The following is a 15,179-nucleotide window of genomic DNA, read 5'->3' on the forward strand; positions in this document are numbered from 1 at the left end:
ACAGATTGGCTTTAACTGGGGATCCTGAATCAATCATTGGCGAGCACAGAATTATCTTGATTAGCTTACACCAATGATTTTTCTTTTTCAACTGAAAGCCACAATAAGAAACAAACAGTCATGCACTGCTTAATGATGGGGATACACTCTAAGAAATGCTGTTAAGTGATTTCATTGTTGTGTGAACATCACAGAATGTATTCACACAAACTAAGACAGCTACAATGTCACTGCAATCTTATGAGACCACCATTGTATATGAAATTGGTCACTAATCAAAATATTGTTAGGCAGTACATAACAGTTATAAGACTCGACACACACACACACAGGCATAGAAGTGCACATTCTGGGGGCTGGGGTTGTGGCTCAGTGGTAAAGTATTCGCCTAGCACGTGCAAGGCCGTGGGTTCAATCCTCAGCACCACATGAAAAATAAATAAAATAAAGGTATTGTGTCCAACTACAACTAAAAAATTAATATTTAAAAAAAAGAAGTGCACATTCTGTGAAACACTTATCCTTGTGATACTTAACACATCAAAATGAACTCTGATACATTTTTAATATTACTTATTTAAAAAGTTAGTTGCCACTTAATAAATTGATTTAATGATCCTTTAATAGGTTGTATCCATTTGAACTGACTGGCTCAGCTGATAAAACCTTACACATGAGGCGAGGGTCAAAGTCAGAAACCGGAATGCTGCTGCACAATGAAGAAAAACAGCTAGGGCTGAGGCGTAGCTCAGTGGTAAAGTGCTTGCCTCGCATGTATGAGGCACTGGGCTCAATCCTCAGCACCACGTAAAAATACGTAAAGATACTGTGTGTTCATCTACAACTAAATAAATATTTTTTAAAAAGGACAAGGCTAAATAATTTTTCCAGAATTAACCAAAACTTATCCATTACGTCACCCACAGTGCAATCTTGCATATGTTATCTTATTGGATCTTACAAAAATATTACTGAAAATTCTAAGTCATATGCACATAACAAAATGGAGTTTTGTCTTCTTATTTTATTTATTCATTCTGTGGTACTGGGAATTAAAACCAGCCATCCTACATGTGAGGCAAGTGCTCTACCACAGAGTTACATCCCCAACCCTTGTCTTCTCATTTTAAAACATTCTAAAATTTCTGGAGCCAGGTGCAGTAGTTTGCTCCTGTACTTCCATCTAGCCAGTGCAAACTAGGAGAATCACCTAAGCCCAGGAGTTCAAGACAAGCCTGAGCAACATAGCAAGCTCCATCCTCCCCACAATCACCCCCCAAAGAAAACAACAACAATAAAACTCTAGGATAGAGAGGTTATATTCAGAAACTGTTCACATGGACCAATTTCCCACAAAGGATTTACAGGTATAGCCATCAGATATCATTCCAAAGGATAATCAGAAGAGTAAGTTTTGAAAGAAGGCCAAAGAGATTCTCTTTGGTTCTCAAACACAGGTGATCTTGGGCAATAGTCTAGACATTTTTAGTTATCACAGCTGGGGAGAAAAAAAAGCCAGGCACTTACTAGGTAGAAGCCAGGGATGTTGCTAAACACGTTACAATACACAAGAGAGGCTCCCAAGCACAAATAATTATCTGACATAAAATATTAGCAGAGCCAGAAATGAGTAACTATTACCACCAAAGGTCATTAGCTCATCTCAAGTCCAAATACCACTTTGCAATATAAGAGTATAAGATAAACCTGGACTGTATGTTCTAGTGTTAGAAGCCAAGTTTCACAAGTGAGAGAGAGTGAGGATGAAGCAGAGTCCCCTGTGTTCAGAGTGATAATCATTCTGCATTCCGAAGATAAAATTATCTCACTTGATTGTGGGATTGATTTCTTTTTTACTTCACTATATAATGCAATGCTTTAACAGGAAAGATTTATCAGTGTACATTTGAAGCTTTTGAGTCACAGTCATGAGAATTAGCACAGTACAATAACTGTGACCACAATACAGTTCTGGATATCAAGTAAGAAAAATAAAGAAGAAATTTCTTTCAAGGACCCCACGATAACACACTGGAATAAAAGCAGAAGGCTTTATTCCCCTACTCACTGGATACAATCTTTCGAGTATTTCTTATTTTTTTCTAGATCCTTCATGCTGTTCTCTTCCTGAATAGAATATAAATAATTTGCATCACTCCAGGGTATTCAACAGCCTTTCTTGTTTCTATATGTATTATTATATCCCTATGCTCATCAGGGGGCATCTCAGAGGAAGAAAAAGAAGTGTCTTCAAACTTTGGCCAAAACTTTCTTTCCTGTGTTACTCCATGACTGTCCTCTCCACTCTCCAGCCACAACACACCAGCCAATCTGCTCTACCTCCAATAGACAAGTTCATATACCATCCTATGCCTTGCCCAGTTCCAAACCAAGGCTTTTCACTTGTTTCCTCCACTGAAATACTCTTGATTCATAACCTTCCAAGGATTTCTCCTTGTCATTTGTCAGCTTAAATTCCATGCCCTTAGAGAAGCTTTGTATGACTACTAAATCTAAATTGATCTTCCTATCACTCTCTACTATATCAAATTTCCCATGGTTCTTAAGTACTCAGTACCTTTAGATAGCCTTCCTTGTTTGCAGAATTTCTCATTTCATAAAGCCTGCTACCCAAGATAGAAGTCAAAAATCCACTTTCTCAGCAGCCTCATTTGCAAACAGGAAGCATGTATGTGGTTTGTGTTCTGCCAATCAAACACATGGACATGATATTTTGATTAGGAAGAAAAATGATATAACAAAGACGTCATGAGGAATTCATTCTGAAGAACATTTCAGAGTGATAACAATTCTCTTTCAGAAGCAAAAATGGCAGAGGTCCTGGCGGTTGCATCGCATGCTCACCAAAGACAGAGCAAGTTCTAATACCTATTCCCAGGGGCAAAAGCAGTAGAGCCTCCAATGTTTTAGTCTAGTGATATAATTTGGACATTGTTTCTAGAAAAGTAGACTCCAAGATGAATTCTCTCGTTTCTCAGAAGACTGTCAGCTATCTCACATCCTTAGAAAAATATTTTTTCCTTAAAAATATTATTATTTTAAGAATATCTGGGCTGGGGATGTGGCTCAAGCGGTAGCGCGCTCGCCTGGCATGCGTGAGGCCCAGGTTCTATCCTCAGCACCACATACAAACAAAGATGTTGTGTCCGCCAAATACTAAAAAATAAATATTGAAATTCTCTCTCTTTCTACCTCTCTCTCACACTCTCTCACTCTCTCTTTTGAAAAAAAAGAATATTTATTATATAAATTATACATTTTATACATATTTATGTGTATTCTCATTTCATATTACATATTACAATATTTTAAAATATTATTATTTTCCCTGCTTATATTAACTAGATTGGGTTCTGCCTTTTACAATGAGCTCTGATTCATTCATTCATTCTTTCTTTCTGCAATACTGCCAATTGAGTCCAGGGCCTTATACATGCTAGGCAAGCACTATACCATTGAGCTTTATATCCAGGCTTTTTTTTTTTTTTTTCCCTCTCTTAAGTTGCTTAGGATGGCCTTGAACTTGTGATCTTCCTGCCTCCATTTCCCCAGTAACTGGGATTATAGGTACACAGCACTGCACCCAGCATAAATTTTTTTCACCAACTTCTTACTACATAATATTGTCTCGTTAATTATTTCATTAACTGGTGGTCGGTCCCTCCACACAAGAATATATACTCCATGAGGACAGAAACATTGTGAATCTTGTTTATTCCTGTAAACCCAGTATTTAGAATAGTGCTTCACATACAAAAGATATTCAAGAAAAATTCAAATCTTCTACTGATGTGCAAATATATACTTAGGAACAAAATGGAAGAATTCAAAATATCAGTGCTACAGGAGTTAAGAGCTAAAAGGCAATAGTATAGACCAGAGAAGTCAAAGTGGCTTTACGAAGGAGTTGACGCTTGCATGGAATACTGAAAATATGACTACAATCATGGTGTAGAAAGGAGGATATATGCCTTCCAAAGGACAAGAACTAAAGCATGGCACTGAGAATGAGTGTGGCAAACAGAAATACAAAATTAAGGAAAAGTATGTTGAGCTTAATAAGAAACAACTGACATACAAAATGAGCAAGATTACTAATGGCTCTGAACACTAGACTTGGGGAATGCTGTATTTGATGATTTTTCAAGAACACTAATCCTCAATGAATATTTTCATCTGTTCTTTATTCTAGATGTTATCTGCTATGTAAAACTACAACAGCTACCCACACATTTTCTATGGAGTTCCCTCTCTGAACATCGATGCTCTATATTTATCTGTTCAAGCTGGAAGAAAAAAAGAGAGAAAGAAATTCTTATAATTAATTCTCTTGCAACCAAGCTAATACTCAATTTAAAAATCAAACTCTATTACCAAAATGACTTTTGTTTCCCAAACTCCATCCTCAAATCAGATTTCAAAATTTCTCTCAACTCCATTTATCTTTTAGTCTATTTAGAATATTACATTGGTTCCAAAGATGTAAACTATAGAGTTTTGACAAAATAATTTTGTTTTATTTTGCATTAAAGTACATAGACACTCCAAACACAAAAAGATGATCAATTTTATAATAGAACACTATATATTCTTTTAAGAATCCAACAATTCTTATAACTAACAACCATTAAAAGGCTATATAATTATATTTTATGGTCTTACATAGAGCCAGAAGGGATCTTAGAAAGATTCTTAACCCATTTTTTTCCCATCATCCCAGATGTGGAATACCTATAAAATTTAAATATAGTATATAACATATAATTAAATAATATATAGTATAATTAAATAATCAAAGTATAATAATATTGCAATATGATAATTATAATATATTTACACATACATAAGCTCTACATTATTATTTCCAACCTATTTTAATGCATCTGTGTCAATTTTGTTGAAGTATTCTTAGAATTGAGAACTTGGGACTCAATGAATTAAGTTGGTCTTGAAAAGCAATCTGGCAGTAATTATTAAATGTATTATGTATATATCCTTTAAAACAGTAATCCCACTTCTGACTGTCATAAAAATAATGTACCAGTATATGAGGATATTTACAAGGTGCTTACTATGATGTATACTGTGACAAAATGGGAAACAAAGTAAATTGGTAAAGGATCAGTCAAATAAGGGTAAAGCAATTGCATGGCAGAACCCATACATATGGCATGTTACACAGCCATTAATAATTTAGAGCTATTACTGGCTTAGAGGAAGCTCTACTACTTATTAGTTTTTAAGAAAAACAAGATACAGAACAGAATATGGAATATATTCAGTTTTATAAAACTATAAACAATATCTATAACGTGCATAAAGAAGTGTTTGATAGGCAGACAAAAAAAATTAGGTAAGATCATTATTCAAATATAGGGGAAATATGGAAGGAGATATATAAATCACATAGTTATCTTGGAGTAAAATGAAAGAGGGAGTGGGAAATAAGCAAGATATAGAAACAAAGAAAAATTCAGTTATATAAAAGTCATGTGTACATACAGAAATTAATATTTTAAATACAAATATGAAATAAGAGTTCTTAGAAACCAGTTTATTCAACTTTCTAGACAATTGAGAAATTCATTTATTCAACACCACTAAAGAGTGCCTATTTTGTGTAATGAACTAAGAAAAGGGCTGGCATCTCCTTTCCAGTTGCAGACCTAGTCTTCACATACTATGCAAGTTGCTCCATGGTTGGTCCCTATCCAATTGAAAGGGTTGTGGTTCAAGGAAGGCAGAAATTCCTTTGTCACCAGACATTTTGAGAGTCATCAACTCCTGCTGTAACCTTCTCCATAAGGCCCCAGGCAGCAACACCACTGGCTCAGTTTCTTTATGAGCAGTGAAGATACTGGTGGCAGCAGGGTCACAGTTTGGGTAGGCCGTCTGGGCGGCTCTGGTAAAGGGACAGGAATTTAAAGAACACAACTACAACTCAAGGTTACATATATTGAATGCATGTGTACTTTGTAATTTGTCACATTAGGTCAGGTGTGAGATTTTCTACTTCCAGCATCATATCAATGCTCAAAAAAGTTTCATATTTTGGAGTATTTAGGATTTCAGATTTTTGGATTAAGATGCTCAACCTGTGTATCCACACACGTATATGAAAGAATCATATGCTTCTTTCTTAATATTCTTAGTTACTAAATCTATAGAGAATGGGCTTTCCAAAAGCCTTGGAAGACTCAGAGTTTTCATTAAAATAAAAGAGTTCCCAAGGATGGTATCTCAAGCAGAAGAACTGTTAACGATGCCCTGAACACCTTTACTGTGATTTGTGCCTGTTACTTATGAGTGTATAAAAACATTGTCAGAGCAGTAGCTAGTTTCGTTTACACAATGATAAAAGCATCATCAGGAAAACATAGGGAAAGAATATCCACCTTTATCATTTTCAAAAGTGCAGATAAAAACAAAGACTATTTTGTTTAGTTTTTGTTTTCTGGTGCTGGAGATGAACCCAAGGCCTGTACACACTAAGCATATGCTCTACCACTGGGCTACACCTCTGGCCCCACAAAATCTATTTTGAAAAGTCTGTTACAAACACAAACATTGATATAGTCACTCCTTGGAATATTATGCTGCCATTAAATGTGTACAACAGATTTGTCAAATATTTGGATAATGCCAAGCAAAGGAAGCAAAATATAGTTACTTGGTTTTACGTAGTTCATATTTATACTTACATAAAACCACAACTCAAAAGTTATTTTATTTTTATTTATTTTTTTTAAAGAGAGAGTGAGAGAGATAGAGAGAGAGAGAGAGAATTTTAATATTTATTTTTTAGTTATCGGCGGACACAACATCTTTGTTTTGTATGTGGTGCTGAGGATCGAACCCGGGCCGCACGCATGCCAGGCAAGCGCGCTACCACTTGAGCCACATCCCCAGCCCCTCAAAAGTTAAACTTCATAAAAAGAGGTCTGGAAGGAAATACACAATAATGTTAATAATAGTTGTCTCCAAGTCTTGTGTCTCTTCTCTCTCCTATTTTTCTGTACCTCTTAATTTTTCTATGGTATTTCTTTTAAAATAGGGAAAATAGCTTTTAAATATAGGTAAGCCGATTTATCTTTGATATGGGAAGAATACTTTTTCTCCAGTGTTCAACTGCTTTGAGGAAAGAAAGAATGCAAACTTTAGTTAACAGTAACACAAACCTTTCATTAAGAGAGAGAAAGAGAGAATGGGAGGGAGTGTGACTCAGTGGGAGAGTGCTTGTCTAGTATCTGCAAATCCCTGGGTTCATCTACAGCACCACTAACCCCTTTAAATTGAAATTTAAAGTTGCAATTACCAATAGAAAAAAACAGACTTCTTATCTATTTCTTAATTTCTTCTTGGGAAGAAATGACAACTTTTAGTTCAAGCTACTCTTTTCTCTGACCTCTGTTAATCAAATCTAAAACAGAAACAATTTATTACGGTTATGCTTTAAAGATTAAGTTTTTTAAAAGTAACTCGTGTTTTCAACTTTGGTTAAAATTTACTTGTAAAAATAGTTAAAAGGGAAGGAAAGGGAAAGGAAAGACAGACTGTCAATAAGCACATTCACATTCAATCCTGCTACCTCATTGTAATGTTGACCATGCCCAGACCAAGTAAAATTGGAGTTTAAATTTTCTTAAAGTAGAAATAGAAAATATTAAGGCAGAATCAGAAGTCAAGAGGAAAAGGCAGCAGCCGGTTTATGAGAAGACACACACCTTTGTAATTAAAATAAATCGGTATGCCATACTAGTCTATACATTTTAATATTTATATAGGAAAAAAATCCTCATAAACCCATTTTGATCTTCAGAAAATTATACAAATTCCTTTTTCTCATTATTTACACACTACCAAATATATACTTAACCATAAATATTGTTGAGCTCCTCATCAAGGAGCTTAAGTCATAGACTCTTAGAGGGTTTGGGATGTAGCTCAATGGTACAGCACTTGTCTAAAAGGTACAAGGCTCTGGGTTCCATACCCAACATGAAAAAGAAAGAAAGAAAACAAAACAAAAAAAGGAGCTGGGGTTTGTGGCTCACTGGTAGAGTACTTGCCTAGCATGTGTAAGGCACTGGGTTTAATTCTTAGTACCACATGTAAATAAACAAAATTAAAAATAAAGGTCCATCAATGACTTAAAAAAATATTTAAAAGAAGAAAAAAGAAAGAAAGGAATTTAAAGTTGCAATTTCCAATAACAGGCCCAAACTATTTATAGCATCACAGATATTTTCAATTCAACAAAAATGAAAATCTGCTTTTTCAGCCACAACAGCAAATATAATTATTATCCCCACCCACAGACTACACTGCCTAGAAATAGCAGTAAGGCATCACTACAGCAAGACATCAGGCAGGTACAAAAACACTGTAGTGTATATTGGAAATCATCTCAGAACAACCAGTAAAATAAAATTTTCATACACAAAGGTCACCTTACTGAGAATATGGTATTTGAGCAAAGACTTGAGGGAACTAAGAAATAAGCAAACCTACGTGAGTTCAAGACGAGAGCATTTTAATTACAGGAAACTGCTAATGCAAAGATCCTGTGAGGTGGGTGCATGTATAGTATGTTTGAGAAACAGCAAGGAGGTCAGTCAGCATTGCAAGAACAAAGTGAGTACAAGGAAGAGTGGCAGCAGATGGGAGTCAGAGAGCGAAATGTTCCGCAGTGGTGTGCTGAAGCCGACAATGGCTGGAGAACAGACTGTTGTACATTCTAGAACTTTGAATCAGCCAGTGTGGGAGTAATCACACTAGAAAAAGAAGAAAATGCTATAAATCAGAGGCTTTGCCTGCTTTTAGAACTCCAGCTTATCATTGCTACCTATAAGTCACTTTATGAATTTTGTCTTTCATTCTGAGTGAGATCAGAAGTTGCTAAAAGTGAGGGCGGGGTTGTGGCTCAGTGGTAGAGCACTTGTCTAGCATGCATGAGGCACTGGGTTCAATCCCAGCATCACATAAAATAAAATAAATGTATTGTGTCCATCTATAAATTAAAAAAAAAATTTTTAAGTTGTTAGAAGAGTCTCTTGCCTGGCATCATCACTTATTGCTACATTCTGATCATAAGGAAGAAGGCACAAAGCAGGGCAACTAATTTGGAAGCTGTTAATATAACAAGGTAAAATATATTGGTGGCTTGAACCAAAGTACCTGTGGTGAGATAGTAAGAAGTAGTCAAACTCTGGATACAAAAAGATGTTTTGAGTTGAATCAGTATATGGCAATAGTTAACAAGCTTTATGTCTACAAATCAGTAATCTAACTCTAGCCAGGCAAGGTGGCATGAGTCTATAGTTTTTTGGGAGGCTGAGGCAGGAAGACTGCTTGAGCCCAACAGTTCATGGTCAGCCTTGGCAGCATGGTGAGACACTATCTAAAAAAATGATAATGATTATAGTTACATTAATATTAACTATTAATAATATTATTGTTATTATCATCATCATTATTATTATATCTAACTCTAATCTAAGCATCGCTCTCGTTCTTGGCTCTAAAATAAGATGGATAGCTGGACTTTTATTTCAAGAAGCTCAAAGAACCTAGCCAGGTGTAGTGGTACACATCTATAATCCCAGCAACTCAGGAGGCTAAGACAAGAGTCACAAGCTCAAGGCTAGAAAACTGGGCAATAAGGTGAAATCCCATTTCAAAAAGATGGTGACAGTGCCAGGCACAATTGTGCATACTTGTAATCCCAGCAGCTCAGGAAGCTGAAGCAGTAGGACATCAAGTTCAAAGCAAACCTCAGCAACTTAATAAGGGCCTAAGCAACCTAGTGAGTCCCTGTCTCAAAATAAAAAATGATAATAAAAATTTAAAAAGGACTAGGGATGTGGCTCAGTGGTTAAGCATCCCTGGGTTCAATCCCTGCTATCCACCCCCACAAAAAGAAGGGAGAAGGAGGAGGAAGAAGAAGAAACTCAAAAGAACCAAGAAAAAGTCTTTGATGTAGACTGCTATTCAAAATAAATTAAATAAAATCACACATATACATCGCCATATGCAACTTGGAAGTTAGCAAGCAAGCAGCCATTGTTTATCAAAAACATAATCTTTAATATTAAAGACGGATGAGGCTGGGGTTATGGCCCAGTGGTAGAGTGCTCACCTTGCACATGCAAGGCCCTGGGTTCGATCCTCAGCACCACATAAAAATAAATAAATAAATAAATAAAGTTTTAAAAAAAGATGGAAATAGAATTGGAATTCAATTATTGAAAGCCTTGAATATCAGACTAAGGAGAATTTGCATTAAGTTCTATAGGTATTAGAGAGCTATAGTTTTGTATGGAGAAATGAAATAGTGAGTGAGGTTTTATTTATTTATTTTGTGTGTGTGGTGCTGAGGGCCGGGGGCATGCTAGGTAAGTGCACTATCACTGAGCTATACCCAAGACCTTATTAAGTGAGGTTTTAGATAAATCTATCAAGATGATTACTGGAGAAATACTGAAAGTTGGGGTCCTATTTAAGCAAAAGCCTAGAAACATGTTAAGAATATAAACAAGAGGAGCTGGGGGTGGTGGCACACACCTGTAATTCCAGTAACTCAGGAGGCTGAGGCAAGAGGATTCCAAGTTTGAGGCCAGCCTAGGCAACTCCATGAGAGCCTGCCTCAAAAAATAAAAAGGGCTGGGGAAGTAGCTCAGTGGTAGAGCATTCCTAGGTTCAATCCCCAGTACCACACACACACACACACACACACACTTAACATGGGGAGAGTACTGATATTTGGAATGCAAAATGCAAGATAAATGAGATGAGAAAGTCAGATTAGGAATTAGTTACTAAATCGAAGGGTAAGATACTGAATATTTAAAAAATAGTGATAGATGGTAAATGTTATGTGAATTTTACCACAATTTTTTTAAAAAGGTGGTATGAAAAGATTACCCAAGAAAATAGAAATGCTAAAATTGATTTTTAACTCCAATAACTGGGTAAACCAAAGGCACCAGTAAGAAAGTCCATTTGGAAAAGGACTCTCTCTATATTCCGTGAGTCAAGTCAAGAGAACATTTAAAATATACACGGGGCAAGACTGAAGCTCATTCACTGACTTAACAAAGACAATCTGCAGGAAGGAGAACATACCACCATCATGAACACACTAATATACCTAAGTCACAATTACTTGGATTACGGCATTTTACTGTAGTAAAAGAGTGGACGAACATTGTGACTTGGTGATTCTACTTAACACAGACCAAGAAGAAAAAAATTCCTCTTCTGAAGCATCAAAAACCTAGGAACAGTAATTTCTAAAAAGCCATAAATACTACCTACTTTATTCATCTTATAACACAAGTAAGACTATAAGAGCTCCAGTAATACAATGGCATCCTTCATAACCCTATAATTCTGTCTCCAGTTATTCTAAGACATAAGGTTAATTTGTTTAACTCGTTCTCCATACATCCCTTAAATGTTCACAATGAAATTTTGTGATGTTTTATAATTCCTAATAGTATTTAATATATTTGCATACTTTTTTCCTTGAAGAATAATATGCATATGAAAAGTATATACACTTGTGATACTGGCAAAATTATATTGTTTTATTAGGTATTGTGTGCATGTACCAATATCTAACAACAAATCCCATCAGTATGCACCAATTAAAAAATGTGAGGAAAAAAGTAAATATGCGTGATTATTTTTCACAAGGTGAAAACACCCATGTAACCAGTACATAAATCAAGAAACACAACATTATTAGCATCCCAGTAGCTCCTTCATACCCCATTCCAAACACTTCCCCCAATCCTCACAAGGATAATCAATCTTCTGACTTTTGATACCACAGATTAGTTTTACCTTTTTTTTTTTAAATTGTCATAAATGAAATTGCAGAGAATATACTATTAGTATCTAGCTTCTTTTGTTCATTATATTTGGAAGATTCACCAATTTTTATATGTAGCTATAGTTTGTTCATTCTGGCCACTGTTTAATATTCCTTGTGTGATTATGTCACAACTTATTGACCCATTCTACTATTGATAAGCTTTTGGAGAATTCCAGTTTGGACTATTAGTCCTTCCATGAACACTTTTATCCATGTCTTTTGATGACTACATACATGCACACATTCTGTTGTGTATAAAATCTAACAATGGAAATGCTGAGTCATAGGGCAAACATGTGTTCAACTTTAGTAAATAACTGAAGAACTTTTAAGAAAGAAATATTTTAAGATCTTTATAGTGAAATGTGAATGAGTAATGATTCATTAGAAGGAAGAAAAGCATGTTGAAATAGAATAGTTGATCTACACAGTTCCCAAAAGAGGCAATTTACTTCAGCGTATTTTTACCAGCGATTTAGCATATGACATTTAATGAGAGAAATAATCAAGCTTATCTTCTCTGGAACTGATGATGCTAAAATTTAGAAACAAATAATTGAAGAGCCATTACTATTAATAAGGTAAAGTAACAACTTTCACAACATGTTACAGGAGAATATAAATGTTACAAGTCAGAACTTTGCAGCACTTAAGCCTGTACTTTTTTAAACCAAATCTTGGAAACTGAAGGAGACCTCAGAACTAATCTAACCTTCAAGTGATAATAGAACTGCTTTCTACCTCAATGAACATGTTAATAAAAATTGATTTATCAATCCCAAAAGAAAAGAAAGGAGGAAATCATTTAACCCTAGAATTGAGAAGGCAATCTGAAGTAATCTGAATCAAGTATTATTTTACTTAATAAAAATAATATATCAAGATTGGTTCATAATAAATTGTAATAAATATGCCACAGCAATGTGAGACGCTAATAACAGGAAAGGTAGGGGGTATAGAAACTGTGTACTACCTTTACTATCTGTAAGTCTAAAACTGTTCTAAAATAAAATGTATTTATAAATGTCCATTTAAACCCATACAACACAAACTGCAGATTATAATGCACCTGCTAAACTCATTCAGAATGCAATCCTGATAAACTTTAAAAGCTTGCTTGCTCTCTCTCTCTCTCTCTCTCACACACACACACACACAAACATACACATATTTTCCATCTATGGGCTTAGATACATAAACAAATAAGTGGAACATTCTATCTATGCAATTTAAGTTTTGCACATAGCTATAAAATTATGAAGAAGGCTCAGACTTCCTTTTTTATGCCATCCAATCTACTTTCTGAGTGTACACTCAAAGCATTGAATGATTCATTAAGAAGCAATCCTCCAGTAATTTCAACCATAAAATAAAATCATCCAAACTCCAAATAAGGTCAACATTTCAACAGTCCTAGCTTTGTGACTTAAATCATCAAGTCTGCTTTTACTTCAGGAAAAATAAAGGAAAAGAAATAGATTATGACTTTCAGCTAGTAAAGAAAACAAGCAGCCGCTAATATGATGTGGGACTTAATAGAAAGAACTTGAGAAGGCAGGCAACCTCAACTGTCATTTTAGCTCTACCACTGATTTACTCTGTGATCCTTGAACATATCTGGTTCCTCAATAACTATGATTGCACATCTATTTTAACTATGTCTTCCATGCATTAGGAGGTCTTCCATTATCACTTCTTGACCATACCAGATATCGTAGTGAAATCTTTTTACCCTTTTCTAAAAAAACCTTTAAAGAATCTTAAACAAAATATCCTACCACTGAATGCCAATAAAGAGAAAATATAATGAATGAAAGATGAAGCTCAACTGCCATCATAGCTTTCCATTTCATTTACCTTGTATTAGTAATCATACCACTATTGAAAATAAATATTATTTGCTAGTCAGCAACATTTTTACATACTCCTGGAAGCCTATTTGACTGTGATTCTAGCAAGTTTGTATTTAAAAACAAACTAACATTTGGTTCCTCTAACTTGGTCAGTTGACAAACTTTTTATTAAAGAACCAGATAATAAATATTTATGCTTTACAGACCATAAGCTCTCTGTGGCAACAACTCTACTCTGCTGTAATACAAGGGAAGCCACAGACAACATGTAAATGAATGAACCTGTGTTTCAATAAAAGCTTATAACACAAATAGGACTATAACAGCTCCAGTAATACAATGGCTCCCTTCATAATCTTATATTTCTGTGCCCACTTAGAAAAAGGCATAAGGTTGATTTGTTTAACTCTCCATACATCCCTTAAACATATGTTAAATGTATCTTTGCTTGTTTACAAAAACAAGCAGCAGTTTCAACTATCATTTGCCAATCCTAGTTCTATACTCACAGTGGGTAGGGAAATCAACTGGAAAGATAAACTTTGTAAAACCACATCATAAGTTCACACTGAAATAAACTGTTTTGTTTGCTGGGAGAAAATGCTTATGAATCATGATCTTGACATACCTGTCAATGTTCAAGTTTCCCCTGCGTGAACACGTCATATCACCAATACCTAAGACAGAGCAGGAAAACACTCTCCCTTACATTGTTGTTATGATATAACAGGGGATGTGTTAATTTATATAGGCAAAATTTACAGGATGACCTGCAAAAGTAAAATACCAGGTTTTAGCAACTTTAGCAACAAACACAGAAACCCAAACCTGATTAATGTCAACCATGACTTCTTCCATATAAGATAATTAAGATAAGTATCAAGGTCATTGGCTTCCCGGAAGAGCTCTTCTGTTTTCATGCAACCCAGTTGTTTTAAACCAACAAACTCTTGGTCATCCATAACCTGTTAAACTTCCAGGAGGCCAGAATAACTACTTAAGCTAACAATTCTGATTTATTCTGAGATGGGGCTGCTCATAGTATGAATGTTCAAGCAAGGATCAAATCTATCATCCCTTCAGGTCTACCTCAGCAAAAATGTTCCATTCTGCAACAGTCACCTCACTAAACTCATCCCCAAGTTAGCTACCAGGTGTTCAACAGCAGGCTGGAGCAAAGAGCCAACCCACAAGGATCAAGCAAGTGCCTTTTTAAAAACTAATCATAAGAAATTTCTCTACATGGCTTTGCAAAGTAAGCAAAAACCATGCCAAATAGTAAAAAAGGCACTTACTTGACTCCCACAGGCCAGCTCCACACTCTAGCAGCTAAGATGTCACTGGCATGGTACATGGAGAGTGAGGTGGAAACGATATCTTGCCAACCACTGTAGGAATGGTAGTGAAAGACCTAAAAGAACAGAAAA

The 15,179-nt window shown here is 35.3% G+C and overlaps 1 protein-coding gene across 1 annotated transcript in view; it reads right to left on the reverse strand.

The window, feature by feature from the left end:
• Positions 1-15,179, reverse strand: part of Mcu (mitochondrial calcium uniporter) — a 192,154-nt gene that overhangs the window by 160,441 nt on the left and 16,534 nt on the right. The gene's annotated exons all lie outside the window — the stretch shown is intronic.

This window comes from Marmota monax, unplaced genomic scaffold, assembly GCF_021218885.2.
Source record: "Marmota monax isolate L192 unplaced genomic scaffold, Marmota_monax_Labrador192_F-V1.1 WCK01_AAM20220418_F8-fsc00019, whole genome shotgun sequence".
Classification (NCBI taxonomy): domain Eukaryota; kingdom Metazoa; phylum Chordata; class Mammalia; order Rodentia; family Sciuridae; genus Marmota; species Marmota monax.